At 52.1% G+C, this 13,177-nt stretch overlaps 1 protein-coding gene across 1 annotated transcript in view; it reads right to left on the minus strand.

The window, feature by feature from the left end:
- LOC144932189 (LIM domain only protein 3-like) overlaps nt 1–12,850 on the minus strand; it is a 34,565-nt gene extending 21,715 nt beyond the window's left edge. Inside the window, exon 1 of the mRNA XM_078856141.1 lies at nt 12,707–12,850. The gene's annotated coding sequence lies outside the window, so the exon portion shown is untranslated. The remainder of the gene's footprint in view (nt 1–12,706) is intronic.
- Between the last annotated feature and the right edge of the window lie 327 nt (nt 12,851–13,177).

The following is a 13,177-nucleotide window of genomic DNA, read 5'->3' on the forward strand; positions in this document are numbered from 1 at the left end:
GAAACATCAGAAACACAATTTAGATTCAAACCTCACCCCCAGAAACCTCATACCTCCCCCCTCTTGCCTATAAACACATCGCTACTCTTCTTCAACCACCACCATCATCCTCCTCCTCCTGCTCTCCCACATCGCAGCACCCCTCCTCCACCCATCACCGTTATCACCAAGACCATTACCATCTCTCTCACACACACACACCCTGTTCTCCCATTGTCATCTTCCTCATTTTAACATCACCACCATCCCTCTCCGCATCACAGCCCCCACTCACCTCCTCCACCCATCATCTCAAAATGTCCCATCTCAGCCCCCTGTTCTCCCATCACAATCTTCCTCAATTGTTACATCACCACCATCCTTAAATTCCCCCCCCGCCACACCCGCTCATCTCTTTTCGCACCATAACTCACTTCTCCTCCAGCACCACAACCACTGTCCACCACTACCACCCTCCACTCCCCCACCCTCTCCATCACCTCCCGATCCCTATCATCAACAGCCACCTCTCATCCTTGGCCATCATCACAGCCCTGCTCCCTCTCACCACCATCACAAGCTACCCTCTCCGCAGAACCACCATCATCGCCCCCAATCTCCCCATGACAAACAACAATTTGATTTTCTTTCCTCCAGCGGTCACAACCACTGTCCCTCACACCAGCACCCCATTCTCATCTCACCCCCCCCCACACGCACACACTCCCCCATGGCCAATCTGCCTCTCCCCATCACAATCGCCATCCTCCCCATCACCGCCCACCCCGACTCGAGCCAACATCACCAGAACCCCCCCCCCCCCTTAGGCTCATAAGTCAAGAGGCAAGGGGTGGGGGCTCTGGCAGGGGCTGGCTGAGAGAGGGGGCCATCATAAGCACTTGATCTGGTCGTGTGGATGTGGATTTTGGCCGTGTTCGCGCTATATACACGGGCTCCGATTAACCACCACTCCGCAAACTAACCCTATAACCCGTAAGCGATGCCCCCGCTCATCGCCCCCCCGCCCCCCCCAATTGCGATCCAAATCGTAGAGTCGTCTGTTTCGTCTTCTTCAATCTAAGCGTCATCTCTCGTTTGGGAATTCTCGTAATTAACGCGGCAGCTCAAGCTTTACAACGATAAAGGAAACAGAGGAGGAGGGGGAAAAAAGGCAGCCCCCACCCCCACCCCCCCCCAACGCAGGCATCGTCAGATTGCTGCCTTCTAATCACGGCTCGTCCTTAATTAGGACTCGGTGAGGTCGCGACTTCTGGGCGGCTATGATTAGGGTGGTGGTGGTGGTGCTGGTGGGTGCTGTCATGATTTAAGGGGCACCTCTAACCCTTACCCCAACCAACCCCCCCCCCCCATCTAACCTTTAACCCCTCAAGCCCGAAACCCCATTGCTAATGCTCACAAGCAATTCTATGCGTAACTTGAACTGTAACCCCAATGCATATAACCCTTCACCCTTAAACCCCCAATCGCGTAGCCTCTGCGCTGATCGTTACGCTTGACAATGATTCTCGCCACACTTGCCGAGGCCTAAACCCATCGGACTAACCTCAGACACCACAGCGTCTCCCTGAATGCTAAACTCTGAGGCCAAAATCCTAAACGCAAACGTCCACTCACATTGCAATACCCTAACGTGACACTCTAAACTAAATATTGACACGAGCTCGAAATCTTACATAGTCTCTGACAATAAGTCATAAGACTTGAACCCAAACTCGTGCATCTAAAACGATACCAAAATGTAATCGTAACCCAGTGCCTAACTTTTAACAATACTGTAATTTTCATTCAAACTTTAACACCGCTGTGGTTGATCATATATATATGGGGAGGTTGATGGGAAGAATCTATCCATTACTCAACCACAACTAACAACCACGACCCAGCAACTATAACCACCGCTCAACCACGACTACAAACACCACCCAACAACTTCAACCACCACTCAATTGTAACTGTAACCACAGCCCAGCCACTCCTGTAGCCATCACTCACTCAACCACACATTTAACCAGCACTCACTCAGCCACACCTGTAAACAGCACTCACTCAGCCACACCTGTAACCACCAATTAACCACCACTCAACCACCCCTGTAATCACTCATTTAGCCACACATTTAACTAACACTTAACCACCACTCAACCACACTCGCTAACCATCACTTAACCACATCTCTAACCACGACACAACCATCCCTGTAACCACCACTCATCGTTGACACAGAGCATTCGACTCTACATGCATATGTCGTCAGTACTGTGTGCATACTATACATATGCAGTACTGTTAGTAATCTGTGTGCTGTAAGTACTGTAGTGTGTGTGTCGTCTGGACTGTTCGTATGCTCTCTACCGCATGTGTACTGCGTGTTTGCACTGTGGCACTGTGCATCGTATGTCATTTATGTTTGTGTACTGGGTATGTGCTGTGCCAATGTACTGTTGTGTACTGTGTGTGCGTGTGTGCACTGTCATGCATGTATTGTATGTGTGTTGCATGTAGTGTATATGATTTGTGTATGTGTACTGCCAGTATGTACTGCGTATGTGCACTGTATGCACAGTGTATTCGTACTGTGAACATGTATATGTGTACCGTGTGTGTGTGTACGGTGTGTGTAGTGTGTATATGCACTCTGTGTGTGTTCTCTGTGTACTGTGTGTGTAGTGTGTATGTGCACGTGTGCTCTGTGTGTACTGCGTGAGTGTATGTGTGTAGTGTGTATATGTGTGTGCTCTGTGTGTACTGTGTGTACTGTGTGTGTGTACTGTGTGTGTGTGTACTGTGTGTGTGTGTACGGTGTGTGTAGTGTGTATATGTGTGTACTGTGTGTGTACTGTGTGTGTGTGTACGGTGTGTGTAGTGTGTATATGTGTACTGTGTGTACTGTGTGTACTGTGTGTGTATATATGTGTGCTCTGTGTGTGTACGGTGTGTGTAGTCTGTATATGTGTGTGCTCTGTGTGTATGTGTGTACGGTGTGTGTAGTGTGTATGTGCACGTGTGTACTGTGTGTACTGTGTGTGTATATACGTGTGCTGTGTGTGTGCACTGCGTGTTCAACTCGGACGCGGTCACACAGGAGACACCGACCTCACTGACCTGTCATGTCCAGCATCACAGGGACACTGCGAAGTGATGAGAGGGAGGGGGGAGGGGGGGAGCGGCACGGAGCGTTGAAGGCGAGAGGGAGATGGATGGAGAGAGAGATATGGGGAGAAGGGAGATTTGAAGAGAACGAGAGAGAGAGAGAAAGAAAATGCGTTAGAGAGAAAGTGAAAGAGATTATGCCACGAAATAATGATAACGAGGTTACACCCGGAGAGCGAGAGAGAGAGAGAGTCACCGGTAGTGTGGATTTGTGGACAATAAGGAAACACGCGGATACAAACTAAGAGACGAAGGGAGACAGCCTAGGACACACACACACAGAGACACACACATAAATAACCAGGGAGACGGGCACAAAGAGGCAGACTGAGTGACAGAGACACCGGGGTGATGACTCGAGACAGCACGAGGCAGAGTGACGGCCACCGCGAGCTTGCGGACAGATCGAGAGACAAAGCGACGTAGGGACAGAATCAGGGACAGCGAGAGAGAGGGAACGAGAGGCTGGGCTGATCTCTCAGAGCGAGAGAGAGAGAGTGGGGAGAGGAGGGGGAGAGAGGGGAGGGAGAGAGGGGAGAGCGCGCTGGAGGGATTTGGAGAAGAGAGGCTCCCAGCGTCCACGATTCCCGCACAAACGCGAAACTCCTCGTGTGTCGATCTCGCCCTGTGAGTGTGGGTGTCAGTGTGGGTGATGTGTGTCAGTGTGTCAGTGTGGGTGTCAGTGTGTGTGTGTCAGTGTGTGTGTGTGTCAGTGTGGGTGTGTGTCAATGTGTGGGTGTCAGTGTGTGTGTGTGTGTGTCACACGCTCTCCACCCACACGCACCCTGCCAGTGTGGGTGTCAGTGTGTGTGTGTCACACGCTCTCCACCCACACGCACTCTCACCCTGCCAGTGTGTGTGTCAGTGTGTGTCACACGCTCTCCACCCACCCACACGCACTCTCACCCTGCCAGTGCGTGTGTCAGTGTGTGTCACACGCTCTCCACCCACACGCACTCTCTCTCTCTCTCTCTGCCTACGCCACTCACTCTCCGCAAGCGGGACAATGGAAGAGGAGGAGACACGGATGGGGCTCGGGTTCTCTGACGCTGCCCCATTGACTCTTCGCTAATTAATGAGATTCAATGCCCCACAAGCACCCACCCACCCCACCCCAACCTGCCAAACCCCACTGCGATCCCTCTCACTCCCTCCCCCCCTCTCCCCGTCGAGTCGCTACTGCTCTTTTCATTGCCGCTTTCTCTTCTTTTCTCTCCTTTATTCTCCTCTTTGTCAGCATCCCTCCTCCTCCTCCTCAACCCTGACTTTCTCTCCCCCTCCTCCTCTCGTTCACTCTCCCACACCAAGCCACTGCCTGCGAACTTTTTACTTTAACTCCCGCTCGCTCGCTTTCTCTCTCTTTTTTTACGATCAGTGGAAACATGAAGATGCTCGGTGTAGTCGGCACTTTGCTTCGTTCATCATTTCGGTTTTTTCAGTGCTTTGCTTTATGTAAACCATCCCCCCCTTTTTAAATGAAAGATTTCGCAATAGATGTCTCGCTCTGCTCTCCTTACCCCTTCTCTCTCTCTCTACCTCCTCTTCTCCCTACTCCATGTCTATGTTCCCCCTATGTTTCTATGTAATATTTGTAGTATTATTATAAAACAAATTTATACAAGTGCTGCTCTCTCTCTCAATTCCCTGTCTCTTCCGCCATATCTCTCCTCCTTATCTCTCACCCTTGCTCTCCCTGTGTCTCTCTCCCGTTTTCCCCGTGGACGGCACCCTCGTGTTCACCTTCTCAAGTGCTCGCTCGTCAACGTGGAGTGCGCGATGACCACCACAACCACCACCACGTGGCTTTTATTTCGTGTTGTGCGCGGTGCTTTTAGCGCCACAGCGCGTGGCTTTGTGGCGTTTATTTTCATTTGTTTGCTGGTGACTTTGTGTATTCCATATCGAAATCACCTCCAGTGCTGTTGCTGCTGGCGGCAATAAAAGTTGTTTAAAAGTCAAAAGTCTCTCCCGTTTCCCTCCCTTCCGATGAATGTCACGATTCGTAGTTCTCTCACGACTGATGTTTGCCCTTCTCTCTCTCATATTCCTTCTCGTTACCCCTCCTCGTTCTTCCTTGGCCTCCCTCTCTCTCTCTCTATCCCACACTATCTCCGTCAGTTTACTTTAACTTTGTCTCTTTCACTTTATCATTCCCCGAATCATCATCAGCCATGATCGATCTACTGCTGAATGAGAGCTTCGTGAGAGTTGTGTTTGACCATACGGAGAGCACAGACGTTGGGCCATAGAAGTGCAGTACAGTGCTAAATAAGGTGGTCCAGATGTCTTGTGACCCCCCCCCCCTCCAATTAATTAACTACGAACATCGCTTTCTTTTGCATATTCATTTGTGTTTTAGCTAAACTATACGTGGAAAAATATTTACGTTTTAGATAATTACATTTTGGGTCACGAGGCGTCTGGACCACCCTTCATCAGGATAAAACCTTCACCAGGAGGTGTGAACTCAAGAGACAAGGGGGAGTCTCGTTTGCGAGCGTGATTCGGGGCATGACGTCTGCTGGCAGTAAGGGGCCGTCCATAAATGACGTCACGCGATTTTGGACTATTTTTGACCCCCCCCCTCGTCACACGGCGTCACGAAAAGTCAGACCCCCCCCCCTCAAATATGACGTCACAAAGCTCTGCCCCCCCCCCCCAAAAAATAGAAAACATGCTTCAAATCGCTTTAAACTATTGTCATTGTCGTGCGTATTCAATCTGGCGCTGCACTCTGATGTTGTAGGAGAAACATTTATTGAAAAGTATATTTAATTAAGTAGAACGTGTTGTCTATATTTATTGAAAGTTGCGCATTTTGATGTGACGTCACATTTCTCAAACCCCCCCTCGTCACACATCGTCACAAATGTCTGACCCCCCCCCCCCCCCCCAGGTGCGTGACGTCATTTATGGACGGCCCCTAAGGAACGACGATCTATAAACAGTCATCTCAGTTGAGTCACTGGGAATTGGCGAAATTGGTCAAAAACTCGGACCGTGACGCCTTTTCGCACACGATTAAAACTACAACTAAACTGTGTTTATTCATTTATTTTACCAGGTGCAAGTCCCACTGAGCTACGCAGCTCTTTTACAGAAGCGACCTGGCCACAAGTATTAGCTCAGCGATGTGGCTTGTCACGTGCAAATGTACAGCAGCCAAATACTCTCAAACGCGTGACGTTGTTTCTAAATGCGGAGAGAGAAATCCAGAGGACCCGGAGAAAAATCCACGCGACCACCAGGAGAGAGAGACACGCAAACTCCAAATATACAGCAGCAGGCGTCAGGGTCGGGATCGGGATCGGGTTCGAACCCACGACCTCCTGCACACCGGGCGAGGTGTTTAACATCTCGCTACCGTGGCGCCCACACAATGGCACATACTCTTGCGATTGACGTCAAAAGGATCTTTAACGTGTCCACTGTGAGTGAAGCAGAGTGCGCGTTAGTATTAGTAGTAGTAGTTTCATGGTTAAGGCACTCGCAGTATTAACCAGGACGGCAGCTGGATTCGATCCGTGAACCTCTGCAATTCGAGGCGAACCCGCTGGGGCAACGTCAGCGCCCTTATCTGTGGCCACAATCGGGCACATTCCTGGCGATTGGTAGAAGCGATACGGTTAGGAAAATAATTATGCTAAAGTACTGACTTTACCAACGTGTCTGGCGTGCGCTTACCGGCTCCGAGTGGACATTCCATGTTTCCTGCCCTTAAACCAAGATCCACATTTTTTTTGGTTTTGTTTTAACCTACGGATGACTTCCCACACACCGAGATGGTACAGACACAGCTCGTTTCAGCAAGCCCCGACGGACAGCGGGCGATGTTCAGTGCGCGTAGCGTGTGCCGCCAAAGTCACTCGCTTGGGGGTGATGCAGAGTCGATGCCCATGGCAAGTACACGCCGCCTTGTGGCAACTCACGCATTCAGTGTCTTACCGATGTGGCACACGGTGGTTGCTCTAAACGTTTATTTAGTGTTATGTATTATATGGGGGAGTTATTTTTCTCTCTCTCCGTCAAACTGGGACCCGTGCGTACACAATAGAGTCCTTGCCTATAAGTGAAGGAGGTTGGACAGATTGGGTGAGTCGGTGGGTGGGTGGCGATTTGGGTGGGTGAATGGGTTGGTGAGTAGGTGAGTGGGTGGGTGAATGGGTTGGTGAGTAGGTGAGTGGGTGGGTGAATGGGTTGGTGAGTAGGTGAGTGGGTGGGTGAATGGGTTGGTGAGTAGGTGAGTGGGTGGGTGAATGGGTTGGTGAGTAGGCGGGTGAATGGGTTGGTGAGTAGGTGAGTGGGTGGGTGAATGAGTTGGTGGGTAGGTGAGTGAGTTGTTGAATGGTTTGGCGAGTAGGTGAGTGGGTGGGTGAATGGGTTCGTGAGTAGGTGAGTGGGTGGGTGAATGGGTTGGTGAGTAGGTGAGTGGGTGGGTGAATGGGTTGGTGGGTAAATGAGTGGGTGGGTGAATGGGTTGGTGAGTAGGTGAGTAGGTGAATGAGTAAATGGGTGATGGAGTGGGTGATTGGGTGGATGTATCCGGCATTCACGAACTGAATGGAGAAACCACGTAGAACTTAACCACTTCATAATTGCTCTTCATTGGCCCTAACACAATAACATCATCATCAAATCCCCGCACCTCCGATGAAGCACGGTTCGCTACCTGCGAAAGAAGTTCAACACGTACATATCGTTCCCGACTTGGATATAACGTCGAATGCCCCATCTGCCGGGCCGACCCGCATTGCACCTGACGCACCTGTGATACATCGATCATTCTTGCCGTCATCTTCCTGAATGAAGACCTCCCCAAGCCACCCCCTAATCTCTCACGGTCCTACGTGATCCAACAATCCACCGTATGTACGAGAATGACTCAAACGAGGATACAGTCCATATTAACGTAGTTGTGTTCGTTTTAATGTTGGTCTATATGTTTTTTTGAATTCGTATTTCACATTAACAAAAAAAACCGAACTGAATGAAATGACCTCGGGGTCAATAACGGTGAAGTAATTGACATCATCGGACACGGATGAGTCGCGGTCAAACAAATCAAGGGAAGAAATGCAATACTGTACAGGGCGGTCCAGATGTCTCGTGACCCCTAATCATTTGACCCCTAATCAATTGACCCCTAACCATTTTTTTTCCTTTTCATTTTAATTTGTTTTAAATAAATCTTACTTTAAAAACAATATACATGAAGTTTGAGAGAATTATATGGGGGTTACAAGCCATGTGAACCACCCTGTATACGAAAGAGGGGGGGCGGGGGGGGCGGGGGGTGCATCCCAGAACGATAAAATCGCCCTCTTCATGATGCACGCTCCCTCGTCGTATAATCACCACCCCCCCTCCCTCCAGAACTGCAATGAAAAATGCTAGAAATGTCCGAGCATCAGGTAATCGGGTGATGGGATTCGTAAGGGCGCCGCGGTGGCTAGGAGATGTTAACTACCTCGCCTGGTACGCAGGAGGTCGTGGGTTCGATCCCGACCCTGACGCCTGCTGCTGCTGTATATTTGGAGTTTGCGTGTCTCTCTCGCTCTCTCACCGTGGTCGCGTGGATTTTTCTCCGGCTTCTCCGGTTTTCCCCTCCTCCACATTTAGAATCAACACCGCCATGCACGCGTCTAGAGTCTGTGGCCGCTTTCTTTGAGCTGCCATTCGTGACAGCCGGGTCGCTTCTGCAAAAAAGAGCCACGGAGCTCAGCTGGGCCCTTACCTGGTCAAATAAATATATATGTAAATATAAAAATGGTTTCGTAACGAGGGAAGGAGGACGCGACTTGAGGGAGAGAGACAGACAGAGAGAGAGAGAGGGTGGGGGAGCAGGAGGCCAAACGGGCAGACGCGCGGCGCTAACGAGACCCAATTACACTTAATTACTCCTCTTCGCACTTCGATCGCAACGTGCGCTCAAGATTGGTGCCTCCACACACCGCACCCCCTCCCCCCATCCTACTCCTCCTCCTACTGATGTCAACACTGGGCGCCGTGGGATTGGGGGGTGGGGAGAGGTGAGTGGGGGGGGGGAGAGGTGAGTGGGGGGGGGAGGTTAGTGGGGGGGGGAGAGGTGGGTGGGGAGAGGTGAGTGGGGGGTGGGGAGAGGTGAGGTGGGGGGGGGGTGAGTGGGGGGGGGAGGTGAGTGGGGGTGGGGAGAGGTGAGTGGGGGTGGGGAGAGGTGAGTGGAGGGTGGGGGGGGTGGTGAGTGGGGGGTGGGGGGGTGGTGAGTGGGGGTTGGGGAGAGGTGAGTGGGGTGGGGAGATGTGAGTGGGGGGTGGGGAGAGGTGAGTGGGGGGTGGGGAGAGGTGAGTGGGGGGTAGGGGTGGGGAGTGGGGGGTGGGGGTGGGGTGTGGGGGTGGGGAGGGGGTGGGGAGTGGGGAGTGGGTGGTGGGGAGAGCTGAGTGGGGGGGTGGGGGGTGGGGAGAGGTGAGTGGGGGTGGGCTGGGGGCTGTTAGGAGCGAGTCGGATGTCGGGTGGGGAACGGTGGTGTAGTGGTTAGCGCGCTGCGCTATGAACCCGGCGACGCGGGTTCGATTCCCGCTCACGGCCCACATTCAGTGACGATTATTCGAACCGGTCCTGGGCCTCCCCTAGGTCGACTCAGCCTAAAACGAGGACACGTTGCGGCGTGTAAACATCGCCACGGTGAAGGTCTCTCTCGACATGCGGTGCGTGTGATGCGTGGAGCCTGCGGGGTGGGCGAGGGGGGGGGCCGCTGGTGTTGTGATTCATCGCAAGTAACGTCTGTCCGGGCGACAGCAAATGAGGACGCTGGACCGGAGATAATTGAATGATAAAAGTGCGCACAGACAGCGGAGTCAGTCACCCTGTGGAGTCACCCCGCCCTCGTCCCCCTTCTCAACCACGTGCATCCACTTCCTCGGCACGCTCAGCGAAGTCATCGTCTACATCGGCCATGCTCAATACCCGTGTCGCCTCTCGCGATCGCACGATGCGACGACGCGCCGGGCACCTCAGCGCACGAGATGATCCGTGTCAATGCCGCTCCATCTCCCCGGCGAGTGACTTTCCTCCCAGACGAGTGCCATTCGTCTGCCGCGACTCCGTCGTTTGCCCATCGAGGGCCACGTCGCGCTCAGCAAAGGTGCCCCCCCCCCCATCCACCAGGACGTGCCTTGCCCATCCACACACCCCCAACACGCCTGGTGGTCAAAGCTACGAGTTGGGGGATTCCCTTGACGACCGCCACGAGGTTTGTTTTCGACAGCAGCCCCTGCAGCGTTAGATGTTCGAGACCGCGAGCCCAATGATCGTGATGAGGCAGGATGAGCCGCGTTATGCGATAGCCCTCGGTGCGACCGTGCGAGTCAAATCGAATATTGGGGCCCCATCTAACCGATTGCCGCACCCCCTGACTGTCGATTTATTCGATTACAGTACAGTGCTGTATTATAATCGTTAACAAGAACCCTACCTCAAGTTTATACTGTTACTATATTATTATAATTTTTACTGAATAAACGTTCCTAAACTTTAATGTGATCAATATTTTAAACTTGTGTTGTGGGCAGCCCAGGACACACAGCCAACACGGCCAACACAAGTGGCAACCCGAGTTCGATTCCCGCTCACGAATGCCATGGGCCTCCCCTAGGTAGACTCGGCCTTAAACGAGTGCCCGTTACGGTGCGTAAAATATCATCACGAGGGAGACAAAGACGGCCAGGCGTGATGCTGACCAAGCCCCATCCTTTTTGTGTGCCGTGCCGGCTTTCATTGGTGCTCGCTAACAATTTAAATTAGTATTTACAGTCTGTTAAAGGCTATGGGGGGGGGGGGTTGTACGTGTGTACTTACTCACATTATATATGTACGAGAGAGTGCGTTCAACAAGTACGGCTTTTAATGATAATAATAATGATCGAACTTATGTTAGTGCAATTACGGTAAGACAATGCGCGTGACCCTAATGCCCTATGCGCATGCCTAATGGGCCATTATTTTGCTACTCACGTGCTAATTATAGGGCGGTGACGTGTCCCAGCGGTAACGCGTTCGCCTCTGCCTGGAGAGGTTTGAATTCCAGCAGCCGCCCCGGTTAATACTGCGGATGTGATATTTTTTTGCGGAAGTTCACGGTTCAAATTCCAGCGGCCGCCCCGATTAATACTGCGTAACGGGTTGACCATAACATACAACACGCTTCACAGTTGACGTTAAAGCTCCAGTACCGGTCGTTTGCAAGCGCAGGGTCGTTGTGTGCCGGCGTCATGGTAAGAAACCAAAATCTTCCAAATTAAAAAAATGACACCGCAATCATACTCTTAAGTGTGATAACACATTTTTATTTTACCAGGCAAAGCCCATTGAGCAATGTAACTCTTTTTAAGAAGCGTCCTGGCCACAAACGACAGCTGAACCAAGTGGCTTATCACGTGGAAATGTGTAGCAGCAGTCAAATACTGTAAACGCACGTTTCTAAATCTGGACGGAAATACCGGAAGCAAATCCACACGACCACCAGGGGAACGTGCAAACTCCAAACAAGTGTCAGGGTCGGGATCGGGATCGAACTCACGACCTCCTGCATACCAGGCGAGGAAGTTAACATCTCGCCACCATGGCACGCTTGGCAGGACCCTCTTGAAAAAATAGTCATGCGACTCAGCGAGTCTTTCCTGGCCAAGCTCAGCGTCAAAATAATGTTATCACGACGTGTGCGTGTGTCACATCACCCGTGAGGAGCGGTAGTTTAGTGGTTAGCGCTCTGCGCTACGACCCCAGTTCGAATCCCGCTCACGGCCAACACCGGTGACGATTATTTGAACCTTTCCTGGGCTTCTCCTAGGTCGACTCAGCCTCAAATGGGTACCTGGTGCGGCGCGTAAAAAAACATCGTCACAAGGGAGACAAAGGCGGTCGGGCGTGGTGCTGGTCACCCGTTCCGGCCTTCATAGGTGCTCGCTAAAAGCACTTGCCCCAACAGTCTGTTGAGGCTATACGGGGGATCTTTGTCTTTGTCGCATCATCCCATCCGTAGGACGTACTGCCAGCTATGCATTTCATCCCGCTTTCTCAGTCAGCCAGTCAGCCACTGCACTTAGTCGGGTAACTTTCCTCGTACAGGGTCCGACGAGGGCTCATTCTGACCTGCAAAAAAACCAAACCAAGGACCTTTGACCCAGGCAATAAACTTAAAAACAATCCGTGACCAAACGCTGAACGAGTCGCGTGCTGCCAAGCAGGACGGAGCGAAGCGTGCTGCCCTGACGACGCCTCGTGCCGTGACGTCGCCTTCACAGCCAGCCCATGGAGTCCGTCACATGTCCTTGGTGAGGATCTGGTGAGTGGCATCTGGTGAGTGAAAGTGCCTGGTGAGTGATGGGTGAGCGTTGAGTCTCCGTCGATTTGTGAGTGTACTGGTGTGTCTGGTCTGTGTGCGTACACTGTGTGTGTAGACTCTGTGCGTGCGCACTGTGTGTGTGTGCACTGTGTGTGTAGACTCTGTGCGTGTGCACTGTGTGCGTGCACTCTGTGCGTGCACACTGTGTGTGTGCACTATGGGACACGTGCTCTTTACCTGCGGGGGGTGAGCAGGGCGCACGGCGGAGGCGCTGGTGCCGCACGAAAACAAATCCCAGCAGATCCGACTCCTCGGCGACTCCCAGCGACTCCTCGACTCTCTCCCTGTGTCTCTCTCTCTGTGTGTGTCGCACTAAATCTATCTCTGTGCATTTATCGCGCTCTCTCTTTCTCTCGCGGTGTATCTCTCTGACTCTATTGTGTCTCACTGAATCGATCACTCAGTGTCTCTGTGTGCGCGTGTCTTCCTCTCTCTCTTTGTCTCGATCGGAGCCTATGTCTCTCGGAATCTACGTCTCACTCTGACTCTACGTGCCTCTCTGAATCTATATTTGCGTCTCTCTCGGACTCTGTCCCGCTGTGCGTGTCTCTGTCTGTCAATCGGTGGCCGTCTCTCGCGGTACGCTGCCTGTCTTCCGCCGTGTGTGTGTGTGCGTGTCTCTCTCCCTCGGTGTCTCTCTGTGTGACA

This window comes from Lampetra fluviatilis, chromosome 5 (assembly GCF_964198595.1).
Source record: "Lampetra fluviatilis chromosome 5, kcLamFluv1.1, whole genome shotgun sequence".
NCBI classification, from domain to species: Eukaryota; Metazoa; Chordata; class Hyperoartia; order Petromyzontiformes; family Petromyzontidae; genus Lampetra; species Lampetra fluviatilis.